This window comes from Sebastes fasciatus, chromosome 20 (genome assembly GCF_043250625.1).
Source record: "Sebastes fasciatus isolate fSebFas1 chromosome 20, fSebFas1.pri, whole genome shotgun sequence".
Classification (NCBI taxonomy): Eukaryota; Metazoa; Chordata; class Actinopteri; order Perciformes; family Sebastidae; genus Sebastes; species Sebastes fasciatus.
Window position 1 is genome coordinate 18,838,764 of NC_133814.1, and position 14,360 is coordinate 18,853,123.

The 14,360-nt window shown below is 35.6% G+C and overlaps 1 long non-coding RNA gene across 1 annotated transcript in view; it reads left to right on the top strand.

The window, feature by feature from the left end:
- The window catches only part of LOC141758623 (uncharacterized), a 95,969-nt gene extending 82,031 nt beyond the window's left edge, over positions 1–13,938 (top strand). The window contains exon 3 of the long non-coding RNA XR_012591906.1: positions 13,797–13,938. This is a non-coding gene — a long non-coding RNA (uncharacterized LOC141758623). The remainder of the gene's footprint in view (positions 1–13,796) is intronic.
- Positions 13,939–14,360: the final 422 nt, after the last annotated feature.

Below are 14,360 nucleotides of genomic sequence, written 5' to 3' on the forward strand. Positions count from 1 at the left end.
ATCACCAAACATTATAGATAAAGGACAACTATAGAAATTTGATTTGTAGACTGAGATCCACTTTTTTCAACGTTAATCCAAAATAATGCAACTTCCTTACAATACCAAAAATAAATGAATGTCTGACTCCTCTTCCTCCTCACACAATCTACATATGTCACCTTGTTGGATGCCCCATTTTAATTTTTTTTAGCATTCTCTTAGTAGGCAAGAATTTGTAGATTAGTTTTAGTTGTAAAATTCTAATGGAGACATCAAAAGAAGTTGTGTAAATACATGCATATACTTTCCTCCATGGGATACATTTGTCTAACAAATACCCCCATTTTTGACTGGATAGCTACTGGTGTAGCAGAAATGTGTTTAAGTTGCATGTATAACTGATATATTTTCTTGTTTATTTTTGTCTTATTCATCCATGTTGTGTCCTTAATGTAGGGGTAACATGCCACTTGTTTTGTACATAATAATAGCTTCCTTTTCCAGATCTGAGGTATAGCTGCACAGAGTTGATTAAATGTAAAAAGGTCACAAACATTACCGTATACTATTTTAAATTCATCACAAGTCTTGATTTCGCCCCCACTATTCAAGAGGTCATTTATAAATAATATTCCTTTTTTCAAACATTGATTCAATAAAGATACGGTGATCATTAATCAAAATATTTCTATTATACCACAACACTTGGCTCTGGATTTCATAACTTCACACTGGTTGATGATATTGGTATTGAAACCAAATGACTATGGCCTCGTCCAAAAAGCCAGATAAGTATGGAAATGACTTTCTCTTTAATATAGTGAACTGAAAAGCAGTTAACTGGAGGTAAGGATAGAGTTCTTTGTGGAACAGAGGATGAGCAGACCTCAATCATTTTGCTGAAAACCACTGCGGATTTAAGATACATTTTGGTATAAGGGATGCTTTTAGTGCAAAGTTGAGTGCCTTAAGGTTTAACAATTTAAGTCCACAGTGTTTGTAATCATTATACAGATAAGCTCTTTTAATTTTGTCAGGCTTCCAACCCCATATGAAATTGAACACATTTTGCTCATATTTTTTAAACAGCTCCTCTCCTGGGGTAGGTAATGACATGAGGATATAGATAAACTGAGGAATCACTAAGGAATTTATCACGGTTATTTTTTTTCCATATAAAGTTAAGTTAGTCATTCCCCAAACTTTTTAATTTTCTGTCTACTGTATGTAGCTTTCTATCAAAGTTTTCCTTCGTGATAAGGTCCATGTCTTTAGGGATATGTATACCAATGACATCTATTGGGCCATCTGACCATTTTAGTGGGCAGATTACTATAGATATTAAAATTTGTACCTTTCAGAGATCCAATTCGCAGCACAGTACATTTATCATAGTTAGGTTTTAGTCAGGAAATTACTGAGAAGTTATTCAACTCTTTAACTAATGCAGTAAAGGATGCAACATTTGGTTGATTTTGAAAGTTTACATCGTCCGCATACATTTGATATTTTTGATTCCAAACTATTTATTCTCAAACCTTCTATGTTGTTATTCATTCTTACTTTTTGTGCTAAGATTTCTATAGCTATAATAAATAGATACGCAGACAGTGGACATCCTTCTTTCAATCTTCTATATTGCTTAATTGTTTCAGAAAAAAAACATTGTTTATTATTTTACACTTTGGATTACTATACATTACTTTTTATCCAACTAATTAAAGAGTCTCCAAAGTTAAAATAATCTAAACATTTATAAATAAAATCCAAACGTACTTTATCGAAAGCTTTCTCAAAGGCAGCAAAAAAAAAAAAAAAAAATGAAAGCAGAGGTTTTTGTTGAGTCATAATATTCAATTATTTCAATTATTTGTCTAATACTGTCACTGATAGATCGACACTGTAAGAAGCCACACTGATCTGGATGAATAATATTGGGCAGTACTAGTTTTAATCTGTTTGCAAGACATTTGGCTAATATTTTAGCATCGTTACATTGTAGTGTGATTGGCCTCCAATTCTTTAGAGTAGTGGGATCTTTATACCTTCCACCTGAATCTTGTTTCAATAATAGTGAGATTAAACCTTCCTGTTGAGTTTCTGTAAGTTGTTTTTTGCTATATGACCAGTTGAAGGTGTTCAGCAAAGGTGTTTTAACAGACTCATAGAAGGTTTGATAAAAGTTTACAGGTATGCCATCGGCTCCTGGACTTTTTACCTTTTTCAAAGGAGTTAATAGCTGGATGTAATTCCATCCAGCGTAATAAGCCCCTCACAAGATTTTTTTCTTTCTCTGTTAACTTTACGGTATTATCGTCTTGAGAATTGGGGCTAGTATTTTGAGGCAATAAATCCTCTGGTGGGCTCTGTAAGGAGTACAATTTTGAAAAATAATTATGTTGTACCAGCAAAATTTCCCTTGGTTTTTTCAATGATTTTATTTCCTACTACAAGCTTCAAAACATTTTTCTTTACAGTGTTTTTATACTGCAGATTTAAAAAATATTTGGTTGATCTCTCCCGATTTTTCCAGCCATTCTATTCTATTTCTCAAATATGATACGTTGGCTTTCTCTGCACATAGTCTTTCTAACTCTCTTTCCTTGTGCTCAAGATTGTCCAGTAGAGCTTGTGACACATTTGTATTATTGTCTACCCGTTCTGTTAAATCTTCTATCTCAGCTATCAATATTTTTTCTGTCTCCAAACGATTTTTATTTTTCCTTGAGCTGTATTGAATGCAGTGTCCCCTTAAGGTGTATTTTAAAAGCATCCCATATAATCAAAGGATCCGCTGTATCATTATTCCCTACAAAGAAATCTTTTATGAATTTGTTTGTTGTATCTATAAACTCTTTATCCTTCAATAGCTTCTGATTTAATTTCCAGTATCCTGGACCACTATGAATCGTTGTGGTACAAATGCTCAAGGTTATAAGATGATGATCTGACCTAAATCTCTCTTTAATCTCGACTTTATTCATTTTTGGAGTCAAAGAAAATGATGTTAAGAAATAATCTATTCTGCTAGCCTGATTTCCTCGTCTCCATGTATATCTTGTTTGCTTTGGATTTTGCAATCGCCATATGTCAATTAAATCTAGTGAGGTCATGAGGCCAGAAATAGCATTATATGCTCTAGAATGATAATTCTTAGTTTGTATGCCTTTTCGATCCAGATCTACATCCAACACAGTGTTGTAGTCTCCTGTCATTATCAAATTTTTTATCATGTAGTTTTTCTTTTCTTGCAACATGTTGAATATATCTTGAAAGAAGAGTGGATCATCAGAATGAGGTGCATACAGATTTACTAATACAAATTCTAGGCTATCCACCAATATATCTTGTATAATATATCTACCTGCTTGATGTATTATTGTATCTTTGACCACAATATCTACTTCCTTTTTATACATTATCATTACAACTTTAGAATTTGAGCATCCGTGTGAAAAGTATATGTTATCCCCTCCACTCTGTTTTCCATTTAATCTCATACAGTTGGGTAGAGTGAGTCGCTTGTAAACAAAATATATCATATTTTTTAACCGTAAGCCAACTAATAAAGTGTCCCCTTTTCTTCCTATCAGCTAAACCGTTACAGTTGAAGCTTGATATTACTAACTTAGACATATTTGATCTTCAGTGGATTCTATACTTTCATGATTCTTGAAAAAAAAAAAGGATGGAAATAATAATAGTGACACCAAAACAACGGGAAGGGGCTGAAAATATTTCCTGTTTCTTCCATCCTCTGATGATATATTTTCTATTGTCATATTTCTCTCCCTTTTTAAATAGCGTCTAAGAGAAACATTTTACTATAACAAAACATCCAATCCCAATTTATGAGCGCAAAACTAAGAACGAAAGATCATCAATGCATTGATGATCTTTGCATCAATACATTGATGATCTTTGCATCAATGCATTGATGATCTTTTGTTCTTAGTTTTGCGCAAAACTAAGAACAAAAGATCATCAATGCATTGATGATCTTTGCATCAATACATTGATGATCTTTGCATCAATGCATTGATGATCTTTTGTTCTTAGTTTTGCGCAAAACTAAGAACAAAAGATCATCAATGCATTGATGATCTTTGCATCAATGCATTGATGATCTTTGCATCAATGCATTGATGATCTTTTGTTCTTAGTTTTGCGCTCATAAATTGGGATTGGATGTTTTGTTATAGTAAAATGTTTCTCTTAGACGCTATTTAAAAAGGGAGAGAAATATGACAATAGAAAATATATCATCAGAGGATGGAAGAAACAGGAAATATTTTCAGCCCCTTCCCGTTGTTTTGGTGTCACTATTATTATTTCCATCCTTTTTTTTTTTCAAGAATCATGAAAGTATAGAATCCACTGAAGATCAAATATGTCTAAGTTAGTAATATCAAGCTTCAACTGTAACGGTTTAGCTGATAGGAAGAAAAGGGGACACTTTATTAGTTGGCTTACGGTTAAAAAATATGATATATTTTGTTTACAAGCGACTCACTCTACCCAACTGTATGAGATTAAATGGAAAACAGAGTGGAGGGGATAACATATACTTTTCACACGGATGCTCAAATTCTAAAGTTGTAATGATAATGTATAAAAAGGAAGTAGATATTGTGGTCAAAGATACAATAATACATCAAGCAGGTAGATATATTATACAAGATATATTGGTGGATAGCCTAGAATTTGTATTAGTAAATCTGTATGCACCTCATTCTGATGATCCACTCTTCTTTCAAGATATATTCAACATGTTGCAAGAAAAGAAAAACTACATGATAAAAAATTTGATAATGACAGGAGACTACAACACTGTGTTGGATGTAGATCTGGATCGAAAAGGCATACAAACTAAGAATTATCATTCTAGAGCATATAATGCTATTTCTGGCCTCATGACCTCACTAGATTTAATTGACATATGGCGATTGCAAAATCCAAAGCAAACAAGATATACATGGAGACGAGGAAATCAGGCTAGCAGAATAGATTATTTCTTAACATCATTTTCTTTGACTCCAAAAAATGAATAAAGTCGAGATTAAAGAGAGATTTAGGTCAGATCATCATCTTATAACCTTGAGCATTTGTACCACAATGATTCATAGTGGTCCAGGATACTGGAAATTAAATCAGAAGCTATTGAAGGATAAAGAGTTTATAGATACAACAAACAAATTCATAAAAGATTTCTTTGTAGGGAATAATGATACAGCGGATCCTTTGATTATATGGGATGCTTTTAAAATACACCTTAAGGGGACACTGCATTCAATACAGCTCAAGGAAAAATAAAAATCGTTTGGAGACAGAAAAAATATTGATAGCTGAGATAGAAGATTTAACAGAACGGGTAGACAATAATACAAATGTGTCACAAGCTCTACTGGACAATCTTGAGCACAAGGAAAGAGAGTTAGAAAGACTATGTGCAGAGAAAGCCAACGTATCATATTTGAGAAATAGAATAGAATGGCTGGAAAAATCGGGAGAGATCAACCAAATATTTTTTAAATCTGCAGTATAAAAACACTGTAAAGAAAAATGTTTTGAAGCTTGTAGTAGGAAATAAAATCATTGAAAAAACCAAGGGAAATTTTGCTGGTACAACATAATTATTTTTCAAAATTGTACTCCTTACAGAGCCCACCAGAGGATTTATTGCCTCAAAATACTAGCCCCAATTCTCAAGACGATAATACCGTAAAGTTAACAGAGAAAGAAAAAAATCTTGTGAGGGGCTTATTACGCTGGATGGAATTACATCCAGCTATTAACTCCTTTGAAAAAGGTAAAAAGTCCAGGAGCCGATGGCATACCTGTAAACTTTTATCAAACCTTCTATGAGTCTGTTAAAACACCTTTGCTGAACACCTTCAACTGGTCATATAGCAAAAAACAACTTACAGAAACTCAACAGGAAGGTTTAATCTCACTATTATTGAAACAAGATTCAGGTGGAAGGTATAAAGATCCCACTACTCTAAAGAATTGGAGGCCAATCACACTACAATGTAACGATGCTAAAATATTAGCCAAATGTCTTGCAAACAGATTAAAACTAGTACTGCCCAATATTATTCATCCAGATCAGTGTGGCTTCTTACAGTGTCGATCTATCAGTGACAGTATTAGACAAATAATTGAAATAATTGAATATTATGACTCAACAAAAACCTCTGCTTTCATTTTTTTTTTTTTTTTTTGCTGCCTTTGAGAAAGCTTTCGATAAAGTACGTTTGGATTTTATTTATAAATGTTTAGATTATTTTAACTTTGGAGACTCTTTAATTAGTTGGATAAAAAGTAATGTATAGTAATCCAAAGTGTAAAATAATAAACAATGTTTTTTTTCTGAAACAATTAAGCAATATAGAAGATTGAAAGAAGGATGTCCACTGTCTGCGTATCTATTTATTATAGCTATAGAAATCTTAGCACAAAAAGTAAGAATGAATAACAACATAGAAGGTTTGAGAATAAATAGTTTGGAATCAAAAATATCAATGTATGCGGACGATGTAAACTTTCAAAATCAACCAAATGTTGCATCCTTTACTGCATTAGTTAAAGAGTTGAATAACTTCTCAGTAATTTCCTGACTAAAACCTAACTATGATAAATGTACTGTGCTGCGAATTGGATCTCTGAAAGGTACAAATTTTAATATCTATAGTAATCTGCCCACTAAAATGGTCAGATGGCCCAATAGATGTCATTGGTATACATATCCCTAAAGACATGGACCTTATCACGAAGGAAAACTTTGATAGAAAGCTACATACAGTAGACAGAAAATTAAAAAGTTTGGGGAATGACTAACTTAACTTTATATGGAAAAAAAATAACCGTGATAAATTCCTTAGTGATTCCTCAGTTTATCTATATCCTCATGTCATTACCTACCCCAGGAGAGGAGCTGTTTAAAAAATATGAGCAAAATGTGTTCAATTTCATATGGGGTTGGAAGCCTGACAAAATTAAAAGAGCTTATCTGTATAATGATTACAAACACTGTGGACTTAAATTGTTAAACCTTAAGGCACTCAACTTTGCACTAAAAGCATCCCTTATACCAAAATGTATCTTAAATCCGCAGTGGTTTTCAGCAAAATGATTGAGGTCTGCTCATCCTCTGTTCCACAAAGAACTCTATCCTTACCTCCAGTTAACTGCTTTTCAGTTCACTATATTAAAGAGAAAGTCATTTCCATACTTATCCGGCTTTTTGGACGAGGCCATAGTCATTTGGTTTCAATACCAATATCATCAACCAGTGTGAAGTTATGAAATCCAGAGCCAAGTGTTGTGGTATAATAGAAATATTTTGATTAATGATCACCGTATCTTTATTGAATCAATGTTTGAAAAAAGGAATATTATTTATAAATGACCTCTTGAATAGTGGGGGCGAAATCAAGACTTATGATGAATTTAAAATAGTATACAGTAATGTTTGTGACCTTTTTACATTTAATCAACTCTGTGCAGCTATACCTCAGATCTGGAAAAGGAAGCTATTATTATGTACAAAACAAGTGGCATGTTACCCCTACATTAAGGACACAACATGGATGAATAAGACAAAAATAAACAAGAAAATATATCAGTTATACATGCAACTTAAACACATTTCTGCTACACCAGTAGCTATCCAGTCAAAAATGGGGGTATTTGTTAGACAAATGTATCCCATGGAGGAAAGTATATGCATGTATTTACACAACTTCTTTTGATGTCTCCATTAGAATTTTACAACTAAAACTAATCTACAAATTCTTGCCTACTAAGAGAATGCTAAAAAAAATTAAAATGGGGCATCCAACAAGGTGACATATGTAGATTGTGTGAGGAGGAAGAGGAGTCAGACATTCATTTATTTTTGGTATTGTAAGGAAGTTGCATTATTTTGGATTAACGTTGAAAAAAGTGGATCTCAGTCTACAAATCAAATTTCTATAGTTGTCCTTTATCTATAATGTTTGGTGATTTAAGGGGTGATGAAAAAAAAAAAGGAAAAGACCTGAACAACATCATCATTACGATGGGGAAAGCATTTATATTTAAAGCTATAAAAAGACAACAGTTAAACACTGAACATTTCAAAATGTTTTTGAAACATCAGTGGGTTCTTGAGAGGGATGTTAATAGAAATAAAAGAACAGAATATCATTTTTGATCATGGGTGGGCTACTTTGAGTCAGGGTGAGGATTGGAGTTAAACAAAATTAATTAATAAATAATGTCGACAAAAAGGTCAACTAAAGGGATGTAAATATGTCCTTTTTTTTTTTTTGTCTGTAAAATAGAATAGATAACTGTGTAAGCGAATGTGTCTAAGTGGATATCTATATGTAAGCGGGTGTGGATATAGACATATGTATATACTATATGTGTGTGTGTGTGTATCTACACACATAGTCAAAATTGTTGGTACCCTTCCGTTAAAAGAAAGAATAAAAAAAAAACAATGGTCACTGAAATAACTTGAAACTGACAAAAAGTAATAATAAAAATTTATTGAAAATGAACTAATGAAAATCAGCTAATGTTTTTGAATTTTGGTTCAGAATCATTTAAAAAAAACAAACTAATGAAGCTGGCCTGGACAAAATGATGGTACCCCTAGAAAAGATTGAAAATAATTTGACCATAGGGGCACATTAAACATTGGCTGTGTCTAAGTGGATATCTATATGTAAGCGGGTGTGGATATAGACATATGTATATACTGTATGTGTGTGTGTTTGTGTGTGTGTGTGTGTATCTACACACATAGTCAAAATTGTTGGTACCCTTCCGTTAAAGAAAGAATAAAAAAAAACAATGGTCACTGAAATAACTTGAAACTGACAAAAAAGTAATAATAAATAAAAATGTATTGAAAATGAACTAATGAAAATCAGCTAATGTTTTTGAATTTTGGTTCAGAATCATTTAAAAAAACAAACTAATGAAGCTGGCCTGGACAAAAATGATGGTACCCCTAGAAAAGATTGAAAATAATTTGACCATAGGGACACATTAAACATTGGTATCATGGTGTGTACCACACTGAACATGGACCACAGAAAGCTAAGGAGAGAGTTGTCTCAGGAGATTAGAAAGAAAATTATAGACAAGCATGTTAAAGGTAAAAGCTATAAGACCATCTCCAAGCAGCCTGATGTGTTTAGGCAGTTGATCGCACGCTAAAATACCCAAGAAATTTGTCCCATTAATAATTATTTTTCTAACAATGCTAGTTAGTTCTATAGTATTCATAGTGTTTTAGTAGTAGTCCATGAGCCATTTTCTCCTGTTTGAGCCAAAGTGGACTTAATGGCAGACAACCCCGGAGGACACCAAATCATAAAAAAGTGAGACTGGAATATGCCAAAATGCATATTGACAAGCCACAAAGCTTCTTGGAGAATGTCTTTTGGACAGATGAGACAAAACTGGGGCTTTTTGGCAAGTCACATCAGCTCTATGTTCACAGACGCCAAAAATGAAGCATCCAAAGAAAAGAACACTGTACCTAATGTGCAAAATGCAAGAGTGGCGTTAGGAAAAGCGTCCTCTTCAAAAGTTGTGAAGTTTGGAAAACACGACCTCAGCTGAATGCTGACTATATACACAAAGTGTAGGTAAAAGATGGAGCTAGTGACATCTCATGAATACGCATGGTTGACAGGCCTTGAGGTTGCCCCATTCACACTACATACATTTTTTTTTTTTTTTTAAAAACCCACTATATTGTAACTCTACCGACATTGCACCGCTTTTTTTTTTTGGGAGATGACTACAAGCAAAATTAGTGGTGTACTAACACACATCTACCAATTTAAAATGTTAACAAATCATTACAGCACAGATACATCTCCTAAAGAATTTTAGGAGATGGCATACAAGAGATGACCCCCATCCCGCTCACATCCACCCCCTTTGTCCCTGGATACATGCTGATATCTATTACAAACAATACCACCCCATACCCCACCCCCTCTCACAGATACATCTCATAAAGAATTTTAGGAGATGACATGAAGGAGATGACATACTTCCCTTCTCACACCATTTGTCCTGGATACATGTTAATATCGACTACGAACAACGCTAATCCATACACCCTCTCACAAACAAACATATGGTTACAGGATCCATGCTGCTATAGCCTGCAAACAGTACCAACCACCACAGCATCAAAAGCCATAAACATTTTGACCACAGCACACTAGGCTTTGTTTGAACTTTTAATGATACTGTAATAAAAAAGACACCTCTTGGATACAACGGAGTTCACATATAGGTATACAACTGTGTTTTGTTCACTGAACCAGTATCCACAGGAGGGGGTCTTCTTTTGTTTACTGAGCAACTGATAACATCTTGGATACAACCGACTTTTTTTTTTTTTATCTGACTCAGGATCAACAGTATGGGTCTTCTGTGGAAACACCAAAAAACAAAAACATTTGGTCACAGGGACCATGGTTTGTTTGAACTTTTAATGATACTGTAATAAACACACATATTGGGATACAACTGTGTTTTGTTCACTGAAGCAGGATCCACAGGATGGGGTCTTCTTTTTTTTGTTGTGGAGCAACTGATAACACCTTTGGACAACTACCAATAATTAACATCAGCCCTAGGGTTACAAAAAGGACACCAGGGTCACCAAGGGTTCACCTGTATCCCCACACACACACACGCACGCGCGCGCGTGCACACGCACGCGCGCACGCTCACGTGCACGCGCATTTCACATGCACGCGCAAATGCACCAGTCCTATACTACTCACATGCCCTTCTCAAATCCATCTTTCTTCCCACGCTACTTCTCTTGGAGAGCTATTCACATTTTATAGTGTGCTGAATATGAGACTCCAGGGTTGTTCCTAAAATTTTCTTGAAGTAAAACCGAAGCCGCCGCACGCTCCCCTCAGCAGTCGTCCTGGTATTGTTCAATAAAAAAAGACCCTCTCCACGTTAATGGCTGCCATATTCCACAGCTGGCTGCATCTACATTTATGTGAAGCATTTTATGTTTCCTTTTTTCATTAGCACATCAAGTGCATCTGAAAGCACAAGCGGCACCATCTCGTTTTATACACTGTACGCTGTTAGCAGAGAGTTGTGGCTGTGTGTGAAGTAAATAAATCCACAGGCAGACTGCTACATGTACACAACGAGGTGTCAAGTCATTCGAGACAAGTCCAAGTCACGTCTGAGGTTGTTTGAGTCCAAGTCAAGTCTTGAGACAAAGCCAAGCCAAATCTCACAATTTTAGACAAGTCACGTCTCCAAGTCTAGTCTCACATTATGCGGGACAAGTGTCAAGTCATTTGAGACAAGTCAATATCAGGTCTCTAGTCATTGGAGAAATCCATGGTCCAAGTCAAGTCTCAAGTCTTTCGAGACCAAGTCAAGTCTGGAGACAATGCCAAGCCAAATATCCCAATTTAAGACAAGTCTCACATTATTTGACACAAGTGTCAAGTCATTTGAGACAAGTCCATGTCAGGTCTCAGGTCATTGGAGACTTGTAGTTCCAAGTCAGGTCTCTAGTCATTGGAGAGGTCCCAGGTCCAAGTCGGATCTCAAGTAATTCGAGACAAGTCCAAGACAAGTCCCAAGTCATTTGAGTCATAAGGGACAATTTCAAGTGAAGTGTCATATCATCCAAGTTAAGTCTCGAAATAAGTCCAAATTGAGTTTCAAGTAACTCGAGACAAGTCCAAGTTAAGTCTCCAGTCCTCTAAGCCAAGTCCAAGTAAATTCACAAGTCTTCATGAGCAAATTGCAAGTCAAGATGTCCATCTTTCAGGTGAGTCTGACTTGAATCTACTGTATGTCTCGGATGTAGAGCTCTGCTGAGATCAAACACATTAGCAGAGGAATGACTTGTCCGGTTTTACATTTGAAATCACACCACCAACTCCTAAAGCACAGTGTCTCACTCCTCAACGTAAAAAACAATATTGTCAATTACTGTGGGATGATTGCATGTTTGCAGATGTCTCCAGTGGATTACTGCAGGACGTCAGGTCGGAGCGGTCCGTGATATGAAGGATAAATGATCGTTGAGATTTAAAGAGACTGAAGGGGGGGTGAGAAATAGGACGAAAGAGAAAGGCAGGGGAAGGTTATAGAAAGAGAAAGTCTATAACAAAAGAAAGGCATAATTGTGACAAGCTCTGGCAGTCTTATGGAACCAGTAGCGGCATGGCTCCTGCTCTCAGCACACAGTAGTGGCATTGTCCATCTTTCACATCCTAACAAAGAGCCGGGGTCCTCCACGGTCCACCCCCCCTCACCAGGGATGGATGTTGCACTAATGCTGTCCACACAAGCTCGGCAGCTTTCTTTTCTCTCTCCCTCCAAGGACTTTGACATTTTCTTTGTACTCGTGGAAATTGTATTTCTTCTATTCGCGTGTTCTTTTGGGTTACAGAAATAAGAGATAAGCATCAGTCCAACAGGACTTCTTCACAGTTTGCAAAAGATAAAAAAAACACTGCAACATTTGCTTTGACTGATACAACTCTCGATATTTACAAGGGCGCACGTAGAAGATGTTCTTCGGCTGTCTTTGGTGTGCGGTTTCTTGAGAAAAGAGTGAATGACAAGCTCTTGTCATTTCTACAGCTCATCATGGCAGACAATGATGTTCACTCAGCTAGTGACCCTGTACTTTCTCTATCACTCAGCCTCTCTCACTAACACAACACCAACAAATATCATGTAGAGATGAGGTGGAAAGCCACTGTAAATGCAGTCCATTTACGATCTGCCATCAGAAATCCCCGCCTAACACGGTGAAAACATGTTTCAGAGAGCCATGCTTCTATGACGGTGTGTCGCCCTCCTCTATTCCTGCCTTTACCACTCTTGTCTCTGTATTAAATCAATACAAAAGAGGAGGAAAAACAGGCACTGTGTGTTTGAAGAAATGTAGCTTAAATTCCAGAGATTACGTTTTACCGAGGAAATGTCAAGGTGTATAACGTTACCTGTTATCTATCTGGGGTTCAGGCCCAGACTTGGCAAGCAATGAATTCACTATTAATGGATGCACAAGAAGAGAGGTGGGAAAAAAAAGGTTTTCCACTGTAGGGCCATTTTGGTCCTGTGGTTTTTTTTACCCCAGCTCTTGGAATGAGTTCAGATTCAGTGTACCTTCTTGAAAGTGAGCTCTGTGAGACACAATAGTCAGTTTGTTCCTTAAATCCAGGCTGTCGAGTTTTCCTGTACATTTACCAGAACATTCACGACAATAAAGTACGATTAAATTGTTACACCATGTCGTGAAGTTAGGGTGTGTAAATTCTAGAAAATGTATTTTTGGTTTCATTTGTAAAATCTGACGCAGATTTCTAAATATAGTAATTAACATTTGGTTGTGTGAATGAATCTGCAAGTTTATGAGGACACAGTTGTAAAGGATAAATAAGCCTTGGTGTTGTGGGAATTAGTCCCCAAAGCTTAAGCAGCATTGTTTCAGCATGACGTTAGAAAAGAAGCTTTGATTTTCTTTGAACTTTGAAGTATTTTAGATGTATTTTAGCTCTTAATCTAATCAAATTTGACATGCAAATTGAAATGTTTTTCCCTGAGGTAACTTTAAAACAACTTTTAAAAAGGCAAGTGCATTGCTCCTTAAAGTGTCATGTCCTTGGCTGGATATTTTCTCGCAGTAGATTTATATGCAAATTCAACCACAATCCATTTGGGACAACAACAAGATTCTTTCGTAAAAGGGTGTTATGGTCATTGGTCTTCATTTGCTTTTACTTTCTTCTCCGTCTCAGACACTGACGTCTCCTGAAAATCACTGGTGGCAGGCTGAAAAAGGCGTGTAAAAGCACACAATAGCAGTCATTGTGGGCTTTTTCATTGTCAACAGAACTGCTCCAAATAAAAACCTTTTAAGTAAAAGTTAGGGTCCGTAATAAAACATTCACAGGATGACATTTGAAAACAAAAATCATCTGAAAACAACGATTATTATTATTATCTTGCCTTTTTACCACTTTGACTTTATTACGAGCCACTACTGAATCCTGTCGACAGATAAAATTACAACTATTTATTATTGTGGAAGTTTTGTAACCAATAATTCATGACAAGAGGAGGCAAAGAGTGCCACACAGCAAGTCTGTTATTTTCTGTATTAGGACACCTCAGAGTCTATTATTGCACCTCACAGGTCGGGTTAACATGGGTCTATTTCAACAGTGAGAGTAGACTGATGCAACATATCCTCATACAGCGGTTCATATGATATCTTACGGAAGTTATTCCACATTTTTTGTGTGTTTTCCTACAAATGTCCAGCGACATGTAAAAAAAATAAACTTCTGTCTTCACAAGAA